Source organism: Orycteropus afer, unplaced genomic scaffold (assembly GCF_000298275.1).
Source record: "Orycteropus afer afer isolate SDZICR_OR568_19922 unplaced genomic scaffold, OryAfe1.0 scaffold00250, whole genome shotgun sequence".
NCBI classification, from domain to species: domain Eukaryota; kingdom Metazoa; phylum Chordata; class Mammalia; order Tubulidentata; family Orycteropodidae; genus Orycteropus; species Orycteropus afer.
Window position 1 is genome coordinate 4208529 of NW_006921837.1, and position 15579 is coordinate 4224107.

Here is a 15579-nt window from a genome sequence, read left to right on the forward strand (position 1 = left end):
TGAAGATCAAAGACTACAACCTTCAGTATGGATTACACCTTAACATAAAGAACACAAAAATCCTCACAACTGGACCAATAAACAACATTATGCTAAATGCAGAAAAGATTGAAGTTGTCAAGGATTTCATTTTACTTGGATCCACAATCAATGCCCACGGAAGCAGCAGTCAAGAAATCAAATGATGTACTGTATTGGGCAAATCTGCTGCAAAAGACCTCTTTAAAGTGTTAAAAAGAAAACATATCACCTCTAGAACTAAAGTGTGCCTGACCCAAGACATAGTATTTTTAATCACCTCATATGCAAGTGAAAAATGAACAATGAATAAATAAGACTGAAGAAGTATCAATGCCTTTGAGTTATGGTGTTGGCAAAGAATATTGAACATACTATGGACTTCCAGAACAATGAACAAATCTATCTTGGAGGAAGTATAGCTAGAGTGCTTCTTAGAAGGGAGGTTGGCGAGACTTCCTCTCACATACTTTAGATATGTTATCAGGAGGGACCAGTCCCTGAAGAAGGACATCATGCTTGGTAAAGTAGAGGGTCAGAGAAAAAAGGAATACCCTCAATGACAAGGATTGACACAGTGGCTACAACAATGGGCTCAAACATAGCACCTGTGAGGATGAAACAGGACCAGGCAGGGTTTCATTCTTTTGTTCACAGGGTTACTATGAGTTGGAACTGACTCAATGGCACCTAACAATAACAATTTGTCTTTAGGTTTCAGTACTGACAATGCACTGCCAGAAGAACAAACAAACCTGTCTGGAAGCAGTGCATCTTGGATGCTCCTTGGAAGCTGGAATGACCAGACTTTGTCTCACATATTTTACTTTGGTCATGTTGCCAGAAAGGACCATTCCCTGGAGAAGGATATCATGCTTGGTAAAGTGGAACGTCAGTGTAAAAGTGGAAATCCTCTTAACATGATGGATTGACATAGCAGCTGCAATGATGGGCTCAGGTATAGGAAGGATGGTGAGGCTGGCACAGGACCGGGCACATATTGTTGTACATAGGGTCGCTATGAGAGCTGACTCAACAGAACCTAACAACAATAACAACAACACTTTGAGTATATGTAATGTGTCTGGATTTGAAGACAGTGTGTTTGAGCCTACCCTGTTTTGGTGATTACTCAGCTTTTTGAAATCTGTAGGTTTATCTCTTTTTCTACACTTGGGGCAGTTTTCAATGATTCGTATTACACCTTCTTCTCTCACTCTGGGATTCTGAAGACACAAATGTTAGACTTTTTCTTTACTGTCTCACAGAGTGCTCAGGCTCTGTTCTTTTTTAATCTATTTTTTTCTCTGTGGTTTAGATTGAATACTTTTTTGCTCTGTCTTCTAGATCAATCTTTCTTCTGTCATCTCTATTCTGCTAATGAGTCCATCTAGTAAGTTTTTAATTTTAGTTTTTGTATTTTTGTGCTTTAAAATTTTCATTCGACTCTTCTTTTATCTTCCATTTCTAAGATTTTCTACTTTGAGATTTGCTTCAGGACTATTTGCAATTGTCTACTTGAGCATTTTTTACTGCAGCTACTTTAAAGTCTGTCAGACAATTACAATGTTTGTATTCTCATTTTATTGATGTCTATTGATTTTCATATCCCAGGTGAACAGAAATTTTTAATTATCAGATAATTTTGGATTATATCCTGCACAGTTTAAATATTACACTATAACACACTGGGTCTTATTTAAATTCTATAAAGAATGTTGGTGATTTTGGTTTGGAAGGTAATCAACCTCGTTAAGGTTAGTCTACAAGTTCCAACCCACTTTCTGTGAACTATGGTTCCAATGTCAGTTCAGTTTTCAAAACCTTTGTATCTCTCTTGGTTCCATTTCAGTGGCCAGTCTGGGACCTGGGTGGTGATGTAGCCTTTACTTCAATTCTCAGTCCTTGGCATGCTAATTAGGATCAGATCCAAACATGTATGTTTAGGGGTGGGTTTAGAGTTCAACTTTATGCAGTTGCTTTCCTGAGTTCTTCCTTTGTGATTTTTCAGTATTTTTTGGTTTCCTGGGGCTCCACTTTTTGGTCCTCTATTCAGAAGCATGGAGTTCTAGCTACTCTGCTCTGCCATGTACTTTCATGTTTGAGGTCATGTTCAGATGTAAGGGGCAGGAGAACAGAGGAAAAAAGAAATCTATGGTGTTTTCCCCATCCTCTGTGGTCACAAAACTCAAAAACCAAACCCACTGCAAACGAGTTGATTCCATGTCATAGAGATCCACTGGGGTTTGTAGATTGCCTTATATTCCTTCCAGAGAGCAGCTAGTAGGGTTGAACCACTGCCCTACTGGTTAGCAGCCAAATGCCTTATCCACTACACCATCAGAGCTCTTGTGAGCATAGCTTCTTTCATTAAAGAGCAAGGTTCACCTCCCTCAGTCTTGGTGTTTCCCAATTCCATAACTGATCACTGCTGCTGCTATTGTGGGTTTACCTGAAGCCTGGAGCTAGAGTGAACAGAGAAAGAAAAGAAAGGTTAAAAAAAAAAAAAGAAAGAAAGAAAAGAGAAGGGGATGTTTATGCTGTCTTTGGGTTTTGTTTTTGTTGTGTGCCCTCAAGTTGATTTTGACTCACTGTAACCCCATGCGACAGACTAGAACTGTCCCAGGGTTTCCTAGACTATAATTGTGAAGGAGCTCTGGTGGTGCAGTGCCTAAGGTATTTGACTACTAACCATGGAGTGGTTCAAATCCACCAGATGCTCTGAGAAAGGAAACTGGGGCTATGAGTTAGAATGAGTTCGATGGCAGTGGGTTTTTTAATCATTACAAGAGCAGATTGCTAGGTCTTTTCCCCTCAGTGGGTCTGAACAGCCGGGAGTTCCCTTTCTCACTCCTTGAGCAAGAATTGGAAGGCCTCTCCTGGCTCTAGCGGCACTGTAGAGCCACTGCTGCTTTCCAGCTGCATTAAGTTCAGCCAGAGGAACTGTTCAGTAGGAAAGAACAGGATAAACGCACTACCAATTCATTGGTATATTGTATTATGGTGTTCTTCCCTGGAAGAAGCCCTTGTGGCATCGTGGTTAAAGCACTCAGCTGCTAACCAAAAGGTCAGCAAGTTGAAACCATTAGCTGTTCCAAGGGAGAAAGATGTGGTAATCTGATTCCATAAAGATTACAGTGTTGGAAACCTTATGGAACAGTTCTACTCTTTCCTACAGGATCCCTGTGAGTTGGAATGGACTTGAGGACAGTGGGTTTTGGTTCTTCCCTGACTTGCCTACTATTTTCTATTCAATGCCTTCAAATAACTGCTCCATCCATTCTCTCCAGAAGTTGTGATCAGTGGGAAGGATGAAAGGGACTTAAACCATTTTACCTGGAACCAGAGCACCAGTATTTTTTTTAAAAAACAAAACAAAACAGAAGTTTCACATAAAAACGTCAATTTCTTTGAAAATTTGAACTGTTGAGCTTGTATTTCTGCATAGTACACAAGAGGGGTCTAAGATTTGGATGCTCATTTAGGCTGGTGTGACCTCTCTCTCCAGGCCAATCTCACACGTATGTGTTACCTGAGGCATGAATTTACACCACCAGTTTAGGGTGAGATTTAAATCAGCTACTCCCAAAGGTCCTGCCCAACCCTCAGCACCTGCCTTGTAGCTTACTGGGTCTTTCTGTTGCCAGCTCTAACCTGCCTTCCCAGCCTCTGACCCAGGTTCGCTTCTCCAAGCACTGGCCCAGGGACCTTCTCTGCCCTGATCTGTTTGTTTGGAGGTTCCTGCCTTGCTCTCCCTTTAGTTCCACTTTTACTTTGGCTTCTTCTCACTCCTGCACTCCATCCAAGCCCCCAGCTCAATTCTGGACAATTGGGCCTGACTGCTGCCCATCTGGACTCACCTTGTGGCTGTCTGCCTGACAAGTACCCTTAGAGAGGCACCAGACTCAGGCTGTCAAGGGCTGGAAGTTTCTGTCAGCACTCTAGAATCTGGTTGAGAGCTCCAGACAAGATGAAATTCTAAAACCCAATAATTCACGGCATGGGGCTGTCCTCTAAGACTGGGTACTTTATGTGATTATCTTAATTTGAATCCTTTAAAAGGAGCTCTGGTGGCGTAGTGCCTAAGACATTTGATTGTAACCAGAAGATTGATGGTTACAGCCACTCCCCAGAAGGAAGACTGGGCAATCTACTTCCATAAAGATTTACTGCCTCGGATAGAGTCTGGAGAGTCACTGGGGACATCAAGCTCAATTGGCATAACATACTACACAAAACGTTGTTCCACCTCCTACTTTGGCGAGTAGCGACTGGGATCTTAAAAGCTTGCAAGCTGTCTTCTAGATGCAACAATGGGTTTCTCCTCATCCAGAGCAAAGAAGAATGAAGAAAACCAAAAATTCATGGAAACATTTAGTCCTAGCGACTGGTACACCATCTGATCTGCAGCCTATACAACTATGAGACCAGAAAAACTAGATGGTGCCCCGCTACCACTGTCAACCACTTGGAAGGGGATCTATGTAGGAGATCCTTGATAGAGAGGGAGAACAATGTGGAACAAAACTCAAAATCATTTGGAGAAAAAAACGGGGAGACCAGGTTTGCTGGTCTGATAGAGCCTGGAGGGACTACTGAGACTATGGCCTCTAGCTGCCCTTCAGGTGTGGAATTGAACCCACACCTGTGGCTTCCAGCCAAACAAAAGACAGGCATATGAGTTGAACATGTACCTGAGGTAGATACACTCCTTGGAGAGAACAATCATGGGAGAAAGAAGGGCCGCTATGCACAGGGAGACAGCTCAGGGGACAGGAGTACATGGAGGGATGGACACAGGGAAGAGGTGACTGTCAGGAGGAAGTGGGAGGGGAGCTGTTGCATTGTGGTAAATTGTGGTCAATGTCATGAGACAAAGTATATGTGAACTACTGTATGGAAAGTGAATTTGCTCTGTAAATTTTCACCCAAATCACAAAAAAAAAAAAAAAAAAAAAGATTTACTGCCTTAGAAATCCAAAAGGGGGTCACTATGATGAGTCGGAATGAACTTGATGGCAGGGAGTTTGTTTTTTTGTTTTGTTTGTTTGTTTTTTTAAGTATATTTCCCAAGAGGCTTCTGGTGTAGAAAGTTGTTCAAACCCCCCCTCCCCAAAAAAAGTCTTAAAAAAGAATAAGTGAAATAAGTTACCAGTTTGCACTTGGCTGCTAACCTAAGGGTTGGCGGTTTGAACCCACCCAGTGGCACCTCAGAAGAAAGGACTGGCAATCTGCTTCCATTAAGATTACAGGCAAGAGCACTATGGAAAAGTTCTAATCAGTAACACATAGGGTCACCACGACTCAACATCGACTTGCAACTGACAACAACAAATCAAATTCCAAGATTAGCATCTTTTTTAGCTGTACTTTCTTGCGATTCATATGTTGGTCTGGGCAAACAGAAGCAGAGAGAATCAGCACTTTGCCTGCTCAAACACCGCTGGACTGCAGCTAAATGACTTCAAGGTTTTTGCTTTTTCTAAGTCCCATGCCAGAAAGAATTCAACTGATGTTCTTGTCTGGACTGTTACAAGCCCTTCAATAGTTCAGCAATGTGCAGTGAAATGCTATCTGTGTCCTAGGTGTGGTGTTGACACAGAGGATATATAGACCAAGACAAGTGGGGGAGGTGGGAAAGCTGACAGTTATAGCACAATGCAACCAGAACGGTTGCAGCCAATGTACAGGGGCTGTGGGAGAGCAGGGCAGCAAAGCTGGCTGAATTGTGGGGTGGCAAGATAGGCAGCTGGCCCCTGGAGCTGCAATCTCTAAGCCACATCTAGACATCACTGCAGCAAATTGGAACCCAGGTGTTGGTAAAGTTCTTCATGCTTTGTAACTTATATAACTGGAGCTATGACGTTGGCTCCACCCCTGCAGAAGATGACAGTGCCCTCAAATGACAGTTAAAAAACACTCCTCATGGTGCCAGGTTCTTCTGTTGAGGGTTTCAGCTAAACACACATTGAAATTTTCAAGGACTCAGGCCCCCATTTCTTTGCCAACTTCCTGCTCATCCCATCCAACCAGCTGAAAATTGTAAACTAGCAATTCATGCCATGGGGCTGTTTTCTAAAATGGAGGTTTATTTTATTATTTCAATTTTGAGCCTTTAATATGGCTCCCAAAATGTTCCTGGGTTTGGAAAATCACCCAATAAAACAGAAGAGAGAACAAGAGCTACTGACAAGGGAAATGCTTTTTGTAGCATTAAAACTGAGCAAAAAAAAAAAAAAAAAAAAAAAAAAAAAAAAAAAAGAAGAAGAAGAAGAACTCTTAGATGTATTTTGAAGACAGCTTTGAAGACACTAATTAGAGGTAACCATAGTTATATGATTACCTCTAATTAGGGAGCACCTTATGCTTTCCAGATTTGAGTGAAGGAAAACTGAAAGGAAAAACAGTTCCAAATAAGTAAAAATGCCAACTTCCATTGAGTGTATGGGGTTGAATTTTTAACATAAAGAATGAGATTCAGCAGTTGGTTAATAGCAAATCAGTTTCTCCTCACCTTCATATGTTGCATGTCTATATCTCTCTCTGCACAGAGAAGATTCATAAACCAAAGGTGAATAAAGCTCCTTGAAGCAGGTCATGCCAGAGGTCACAGGATGCAGGACAGCCAGCTCACCCTAGAGTCAGCCCTAACAGTGGCTGGACTCAGGTAGGAATAGAAATTATCCAAACAGGCCTCCCCTGTTCTGTGCTGGACCCAGGGCAGAAGGTCCATCTGTATGGCCCCAGTCAGGAGTACCCAACAGGGGCTCCATGATTGCTGGCATTTGAACTTGAACAGAAATGGAAGCTCCAAGAGAAGTTGTTCTGGTGTCTACCTCAGGTTTCCTTGTTGGAGGAGCCACAAGAAGAAAAATATACCCATATACAAAGAAGAGAACGTCTACTACACAGTCCTCAGTGCCCTCATCCTCACCAAGGCCTGAAATAATCGTCTACTGGAGCCAGGCCCCAACTGGATTTGGGCTCACACAAGTGTAGAATGGGAGAGAAAAAGGATCCTGTCCAGCTGAGGGTTTTCTCCACTTTTAGGGGGAAAGATTTTATACCTTATTAATAAATTAATGGGATAATTAATTAATAGTAAATTAAGATGGGTTTCCAATGAACACCAGCCATAGTTTGCAGAATAAAATGCTATTTTCTTTCAATGTCTGGAAAAGAATTGTGAGGTTGGGACAAACTTTGACCTATATGGAATACTCCTGAAGTTGTTCATTCATTTGAAAGTCCATTTACTGAGGTGACTGTGGTGCAGGCACTGTGCTGAGGACCAGGGATGCTGAAATGAGAAACACAGGCACTGACTTCAGGCTTGTACATTCTAGTGGGAGATGATAAATCTGGCCCAAAGGGAAAGATTCAGGAATGATTTTCTATTGGATGCCTAATAGACAGCTCTTTCTCAGTGTATCCAAACTTGAACTCATGATCTCTAAGTTCTCCCAACTCAATTGATACCAATCTATCCTTCCAGTGTCTCAGGTCAAAATCCTCGAAGTCATCTTTGACTCCTCTCCTTCCTTCATACCTTTCATCTAATCTATTAGCAAATCTTGTTGGTTTAACTTCAAAATGTATTCAGAATCCACCCACTTTTCACCATTTCCACTCTTACCACTTTATTCTGAGCCACCATTATCCCTTACCTAGATTATCATGATAGCCCCATTATTGGTCTTCCTGCTTCTACTCCACAGTTTATATACATAATTACAGCAGTATGGGTACATACTAATGTTGGCCAAGGACAGCCATTGCAGGTGGTGGTGGTGTTTAAGAGTAGTATGTATAATCAAGAAGCATGGACTTCAACATGGCAGTGCTTTCTTGTTTTGTTTTAATTGTGGTAATTACATATACAACAAAGCATTTAGCATTTTAACATTTCTTGCACACTCAAATCAGTAACATTAGTTAGGTCCATCATGTTGTGCAACTATCACCACTATCAGTTTGCAAATTGTTTCCTTCGCCCTTAATGGAAGTGCAGTGCTCCCTAAGAAATGGACCCTTCTTATCTCCTCCCTCTTACCTAATAACCACTAATAAACTTTGGTCTCTACACATTCACCTGTTCTAGATATTTCATAGAACTGGGATCACACAGTATTTGTTCTTTTGTGACTTTTTTCACTCAGCATCATGTATCCAAGGTTCATCCAAGTTGTAGCAAGTATCAGGACTTTGTTTCTCTTTATGGCTAAGTAATATTCCATTGTATATATGTACCACATTTTGTTTATCCATTCCTCTACTAACGGACATCTAGGTCGTTTCCACCTTTTGGCCATTGTGAATAGTGCCGCAGTTAACTTTGGTGTACAAGCAGCTGTTTGCACTCCTGCTTTCAGTTCTTTTGGGTATATAGCTAGAAGTGAAATTGCTGAGTCATATGCTAATTATGTGTTTAACTTTTTGATGGCTTGCCAAACTGTTTTCCACACTGGCTGCACCATTTTATAATCCCATCAGCAGTGGATGAGGGAGCTGGCTTCAAAAAAGATGGTGGAGGAGGAATGATCCAAAGGCTGCTGTGGAGAGCAAAGAGGACCATAACCCACAGGAACTTAGGTGCAGGGACTGAGACTGTCCTTGGGAGAGGTTGTGGGGGAGGAGGCAGGGTTGTTAGCGACAAGCAAGGTTTCATTGGGCATGAAGTGAAGAAGTGGGAAGTTGCTAGCTTGGAGGTCAAGGATGTGAGGGAGCCCATTTACCATGGAATGAGTGTGTGTCTGGGGACACTCCAGCGGGAAGTGGTGCAGAGGACGTGGTTCTGAGGAAGAGATAGCCTGTGGGGTTTATTCCAAAGTATCCCCTACGCTATAGTCCTGGTCAGGTTTCCCAGAGATGCAGCCCAGGCTTAGTGCTTGCCCTGCTCCCATCCCTGTGCAGCATGAATGCTGATTTTCTACAAGCAAAGATAACAATCCCAATGACTGAAAAAATCTTTCTCACATCACAAGCAGAGATTCTTTGTTTTCAACAAAATGGATGCCTTTTACCTTAGGACTCCTTCACACCAAATCTGCATCCATTGCCATCAAGTTCATTCCAACATATGGTGACCCTACAGGATAGAGTAGAACTGTCCTATAGGATTTCCAAGGCTGTAATCTTTGCGGAAACAAATTTACTGCTGTCGAGTTGGATCTGACTCATAGCAACCTCTCCTTGGGTTTCCGAGGCGGTATCACTACGGAAGTAGATTGCCCAACCTTCCTTCTGAGGAGTGGCTGGTGGGTTTGAATTAGCTTAGAAAAATTAAAAGAAAATAACTTGCTTATCATGTTAGAGACTTGAAATACTCAAAGAGAGTATATAGTTGTTTAACATGGAAAATCACTTCTTCAGTCAAAACTTATTGTTTAGTTACAACTGCAGAAAGACAAAGTTATGAGTGTAATAGTGAAATGTTCTATGCTCACGTTCAGTGAGCAACATGTAGTTTTCTAGTTTTTGTGTTTTTCCTATATTGTGCTTATTCTAATTATATTTTCAAAAATATAAGTTAACATCTGTTGAATCCAATAATTTAACAAATTAGGCTTGTATTTTGTACTTCTTTGTTTTTTACTTCACCTTTACTGTAATTCACTTTCATGGTACTGTACAAAAATATTGGCCCATGATGGATTGAGTGGAAAACAAGCCACGAGTCTTCACATGAAGGAACCCTGGTGATGCAAATGGTTAAGCACCCGGCTGTTAACAGAAAGATGGAGGCTGGAACAGGCCCAGCAGCTGCGCGGGGAAAAGATCTGATGATCTGCTCTTGTAAGAGTACAGCCTAGATAACCCAATGGAGTTCTACTCTGTCACACGGGGTCACTATCAGCCAGAATTGACTCAGTGGCACCCAACAAGTCCTTCACACAAAGACTTGAGAAGTACCACTCTCCACGTCAGTAAAGAGCCAGGGCTTGGCTGACTATTGGCACCTGGCTGAGCCCTCCCTCTTCATCCCTGTTACCCAGTCAAGCTGGGTCAGCACTCCATCCCTGAGAGGGCAGCTTCAGAGGGAAATAGAGACTGGGTCTGTGCTGATGGTGGACCACATATCTAGTTCCTAAGCCAGGCAATACTAGTTTCTTCGGTGGGTCAGTTCCATAGTTTCTGTAGAACTCAGGTCAGCCACTCAGAACAGAGGAGCACATGACACAATTGTTTGTCCAGTCATAAGCTGGGTGGCTGGATGTTGAGCAGCCAGGAGAGTCTGGGATCAGATGCTGCCACTGCTACCCTGAGCATTAGTGCTACAAGTGATAACTGGAGGCCCCAGGGAGGGCTCAGGGTTTATGAATATGGGGGGAGGGTAGCTGGGGGAACCACATATCCCTATTGTTTCTCTTCGGAAAAGACTTCCCTAACCCTTGGCCTGCTACTTGGGAATCTCCTTGATCAGTGGTGCCTCGGTTCAATAAGCTACCTGGCCCTTCATAGAAAACAAACCAACAAGTATCTGTCAAAGTTATTCTAACTAGTGGCAACTCCATGTGTGTCAGAATAGAATAGCACTCCATATGGTTTTCAATGGCCAATATTTCAGAAGTAAATTGCCGGGCCTTTTTTTCCCAAGGGACTGCTGAGTAGATTTGAGCCACCAACTTTTTGGTTAGTAGTTGAGCAATCCTGCTGAATTCTGCCCTGCCTGCTCATGATAGGCCTCGACCCCTTTCTTGGCTCCTTTCCCTGGTTGTCACTTCTCCTATGGGCATTGCTGAGCCTTGCTGCTGCTGGTCCCCAAAGTTGCTGGTCTGTGCTAAAGGCCTGGCTTTCCCCCACCACAAAAAGTTCTTTGGGACTTCAGAGCAGGATTAGCCTGAACCTTGGGCAGCTGGCATGATGAGTGCTGACCAAACTCTCCAACCTTGGATTTGATCACTGTAGGTGGCTACGTGGAGCTTAGGAGATACATGCTGAAGTATTACAACATCAAGGAGTAAAGGGGCATGAGATCTTCAACTCACTTCCAAATGTTTCCAAAAAAAAAAACAGAGTAAGAATGTTTTTAAAGGAAGATGTATTAAAATGGGATGGGTTAATTTCAAAAGGTGAGAAGTATGCTAATTACATAGACTGTTTTGTAAACTATAAAAGGAAAAAAAAAAAAAGTTCTTTCCTCAGTCTTCTGTGTGTGGCAGGAGGACTTGCAAGGTGGCTTGGCTTTTCCTCCCTTTTCTATGGTGAATTGTTTCACTTATTCCCCACACCTGCATCAGCTGTCCTTTGGCCTGAATGCTTTCCTCAAGTTCACCTGGAGGATTTAGACCGCACCTCATGACCTCCCCACAAGTGTCTCCTGACACCCAAGCAGAGGAGCTCATCCAATTGTAACCACGACCACTTCTGTGGCCCCCACTGGACTCAGCCCCTTCAGAACCTGGACTGTGTATGGTGCTTCTCTGGATCCCCGGAGTAGCATGGGACTAAGGCCAGACTGAGTAGATGCTCGAGAAGTTTTGAAAGGAAGGGTAGGAGACAGGATCTGGGGCACAATCCTTGTGGTGGGAAGGCCCTATGACCTAAGGAGTCTTTGAGGGTCTTGAAGGCCTGACATTAGGACACTGATGGTAGACTCTGCAGCCCCTGGAGAACTCCTGGAGCTCCAGAAAGGACTCTAGGCTGCTTTCTGGTCCCCAAGAAGGGACCAGGAATGTGAGGGGCCAGAACTTCGTCCTTGGCATTTTCCAGCCTTGCACCCCCCTTTCAGCTCTACTTGCAGGTGACAATGTGGAGGGGTCTGGAAGGCAAAGTCGCCTGTCCTGGATTATTTCCCAGGGAAAAGCAAGCCCACCTGATCTTACCTTGGGATCCTCAGGGCAGGTTCCTCTAGCTTTTCTGCAGCTCCAAGTGCCCTCTAGTGGTCAAAGAAAATAAGCTCTGTCTGAGGCCTAGAAGCTCTGGTGCTGTAGTGCCTAAGGCATTTGACTGCTAACCAGAAGGTTAGCAGTTCAAACCAACAGCAACTCCTCGGAAGCAAGCCTGGGCAACCTACTTCCATAGAGATACCACCTTGGAAACCCAAGGAGGGGTTGCTTCGAGTCAGAATCAACTAGACGGCAGTGAGTTTGTTTTTTTCTGGGTTAGAGGCCTGGAGGAAGACATGGATAAAGCTATATATCCTATGCTGTCAGAAAACTTGGTTTTAAAAGAAACAAAAGTAATGATCATGGTGGATAGGATGTTTTTGAGTCATGAGCTCAGGTGTGCAAAAGATCAATTTTAGTTTTTTCTAAACCTTGACTTACTGTCTTTATGAGCTCCCAATTAATTCCATTAATTCAGAATAGTTTTCTACCTCCACCAACTTCTCCCAGGTGCTATCTATGTTCTGGGTGCTGGGACTCATTAAGAGCTGTGAGAACAGCATGTGTCTGATTTTCTTCAAGGCGCCCTTGACATGTTTGTCTTCCTGATCTTCCCAAGCAACATTGAGAATGAGTTCCTCATTTGTCTGGAGACAGGCACTTCCCAGGGACCGCTCTGCTGAGTGCCACCCTCACTAACTGTTGCACTGGCCCTTTCATGGGAGTGAGGGTCTGGGTGGCCTCCCTGGGAAACTAGATCACCTGTCCTTGGGTCCTAGACTCATCCAGGGCACTTCCTATAATGCTAGTCTTGGACCACTACTGGGAAAGGCCTAGGGCTCCCCCCGCAGTGGTGTGTCTGATCTCTCCCCAACTCCCTCCCTACTCTGGCCAGTTTGATCTGTTCCAATAATGGTGTTTGTTTGGGGATGGGAGAAATGGAGAGGGATAAGGAAAAAAAAAAAAAAACAAACTACTTCACTGGGTTTTTCTTCTAAATCTGGTAGTCTTATACCAAAGCTTATAGTTAGCTTTTTTGTTCCCCAAAATTAAAAACCAAAAATTTGACATCTTTGTTTTCTAGTCCCCTTAACTACTTATTTGACAAGTTCCCTTTAGGCCATCATGTCCTCAGACTGAACATTCAGGGCTGGGGAAGGACTTGGTATATACGTGAAGAAATTTCACATAGAACAGACCACCTCTAATACCCTGGGAGAGAGAGGAACACATTTGCTCTTACCCTTTGCAAGATAATTATCTATTATCAGGGTGGGTCCCACCTTTTGAGATTAACCATTTTTTCCACATATTCCTTTTAAAACAAATTCTTATTCTTTGCTCTTTCCAGAAACATTTGAAAGTGATTTGCAGATGTTACACCTTTTTATCGTAATACTTCTTTAGTATATCAGTTTAAGATACTGAGAGGTATGCAAGATGAGCCCCCAGGTGGACAACTGGACATAGAGGTCTAGAGCCTGGAGCATTCTGTGCCCAGTGAAGGATCTAGATGCTTGGTCAATGGTCCTTCCCTTCAGTGGGATGTCTCCAAGGTCCAGAAGTCAAGCAGCAAACATGGTGATGACCACAACTGTCATCACTGGTGAATGATCTCTGCATCATAAAACTTGGCTCCATAAAGGTACAAAACCAAAAGCCAAAATCACTGTCATCGAGTCGGATCCAACTCATAGCAACCCTTCCTTGGGTTTCCAAGGCAGTATCACTACGGAAGTAGATTGCCCAAACTTCCTTCCAGGGAGTGCCTGGTGGGTTTGAAATGCCAGCCTTCTGGTTAACAGTCAAATGCCTTAGGTACTACACCACCAGAGCATTTATTAAAAATTGGTGTTGCAGAAAAGAATCACCTCACTTTACACATATTATCTCATTGTACGTATGGGGTAAAGAAACCAGAACTACAGGACAGGGTGGTGGTTGTTTAATTGCTGATACGGGTATGAAGGCATTAATGAGAGAATTCATACCATTTCTTTGCCAGCACAAGGACAGTGCCATCCATGGAACCCACAAGCTATAGAAGGTGTGGTGCTTATGTTTGTGTGTCAACTTGGCTGGTCCTAGTTGAGTGACTGGGCAGCTGGTGGGAGTTATTCCCCATGATGAGACTGGCAATCAACTCCGTAGTGGGATCTACCGCAAACAGCTGAGCAGGTGCTTTGGGTAGGGGGTCTGCTTCCCATATATAAGCAGCAGCTTTGGGAATGGTCTCTAGCTCATGGCACGCTTGGACCCTGCATGTAGCCATGTCATTATTCAGCAGCTTGCCATGCTCTGCTGACCTTGGGACTTACACTGGATTTAAGTTAATGGCCTGCCATGTAGTTTGGTGACATAGGGGCTGTGCCTTTTTACTTGTCAACCTTGGGGCTTGTCAGTCTCAGCAGCCAGCAGCTGTCTTGAGTGAAGAAACACCTCTAATTCCTTCCAGTGGGCCAGGAGCAGGAGGAAGAGCTGGACCTCAAGGTTGAGGGGCTTTCACCCAGCCCTCAGAGCCTGACACTTTGAACTTGGACTTAAAGCCTCCAAATTGTGAGAGAATAAATTCCTGTTTGTTACAGCCATCCTTTTGTGTTATATTCTTGTCAGAGCGGCACTAGGTAACCAGAACAGAAGGTGTGATGGTTAATATTGTGTGTCAACTTGGCTAGGCTATGATTCTCAGTGGTTTAGCAGACACTCTGTAATCACCTTCTGTTTTGTAATCTGATGTGAGCAGCCAATCAGTTGGAAGGGCAGTTTCTTTGGGGGTGTGGCCTGCATTCAATATATATGGACATTCTGGCAAATCTCATTCTCTTTTTCCCCCCTGCAGTCTTCTCAGTGTCTGACCTCTGATTCTTAGGACATATGCCAGCAGAGGTCTCCAGCCTGTTGCCTGACATGCAGGTTTTGGGTTCATCAGTCCCTGCAGCCATGTGAACCAGCAGAAGTCATCAGCTTGTCATCTGACCCACAGATTTGAGACTTACTAGTCCCTATAATTGTATGAGGGAGCTCTGGTAGCATAGTGCCTAAGGCACTTGACTACTCACCAGAAGGATGGCGGTTCAAACCCATCAGCCACTCCTCAGAAGGAAGGTTGGGCAATCCTATTTCCGTAGTGATACTGCCTTGGAAACCCAAGGAGGGGTCGCTATGAGTTGGGGCCAACTTGACGGCAAACAACAACAACAACAACAATTGTATGAGCCATTTCCTTGCAGTAAATTTCTATCTGTATCTATGTATGTGTGGTGCAGTGTATTACTTAGTATGGCTCTTCTAGCCATGATCTGTGTGACTCACACATGACCAGGTGGAACTATGCAAATATGAGGTGTTTTGTCCACCACGGGGACTGGATAACTTGGTAGTAATGTAAATAAGGTACATGGCAATCTTGTGTGTGTGGGTTGTTGTTGTTGTTATGTGCTGTCGAGTCGGACCCGACTCATAGTGACCCCTCCTTGGGTTTCCAAGGCAGTATCACTACGGAAGTAGATTGCCCAACCTTCCTTCCGAGGAGTGGCTGGTGGGGTTGAACCGCCAGCCTTCCTGGTTGGCAGTCAAGTGCCTTAGGTATGTGGGGGGGGGCATGGAAATCCTAATGTGGAGATTGGTCAGTTTTGTCAATCCAGTAGGCTTAAAAGAGACCTCTTAGAGGCTAAAAGGGGGGGATCTTGCTGCCATCAAGATGGCGAAGAGCCAAGAGTGCAGCATGTCTTTG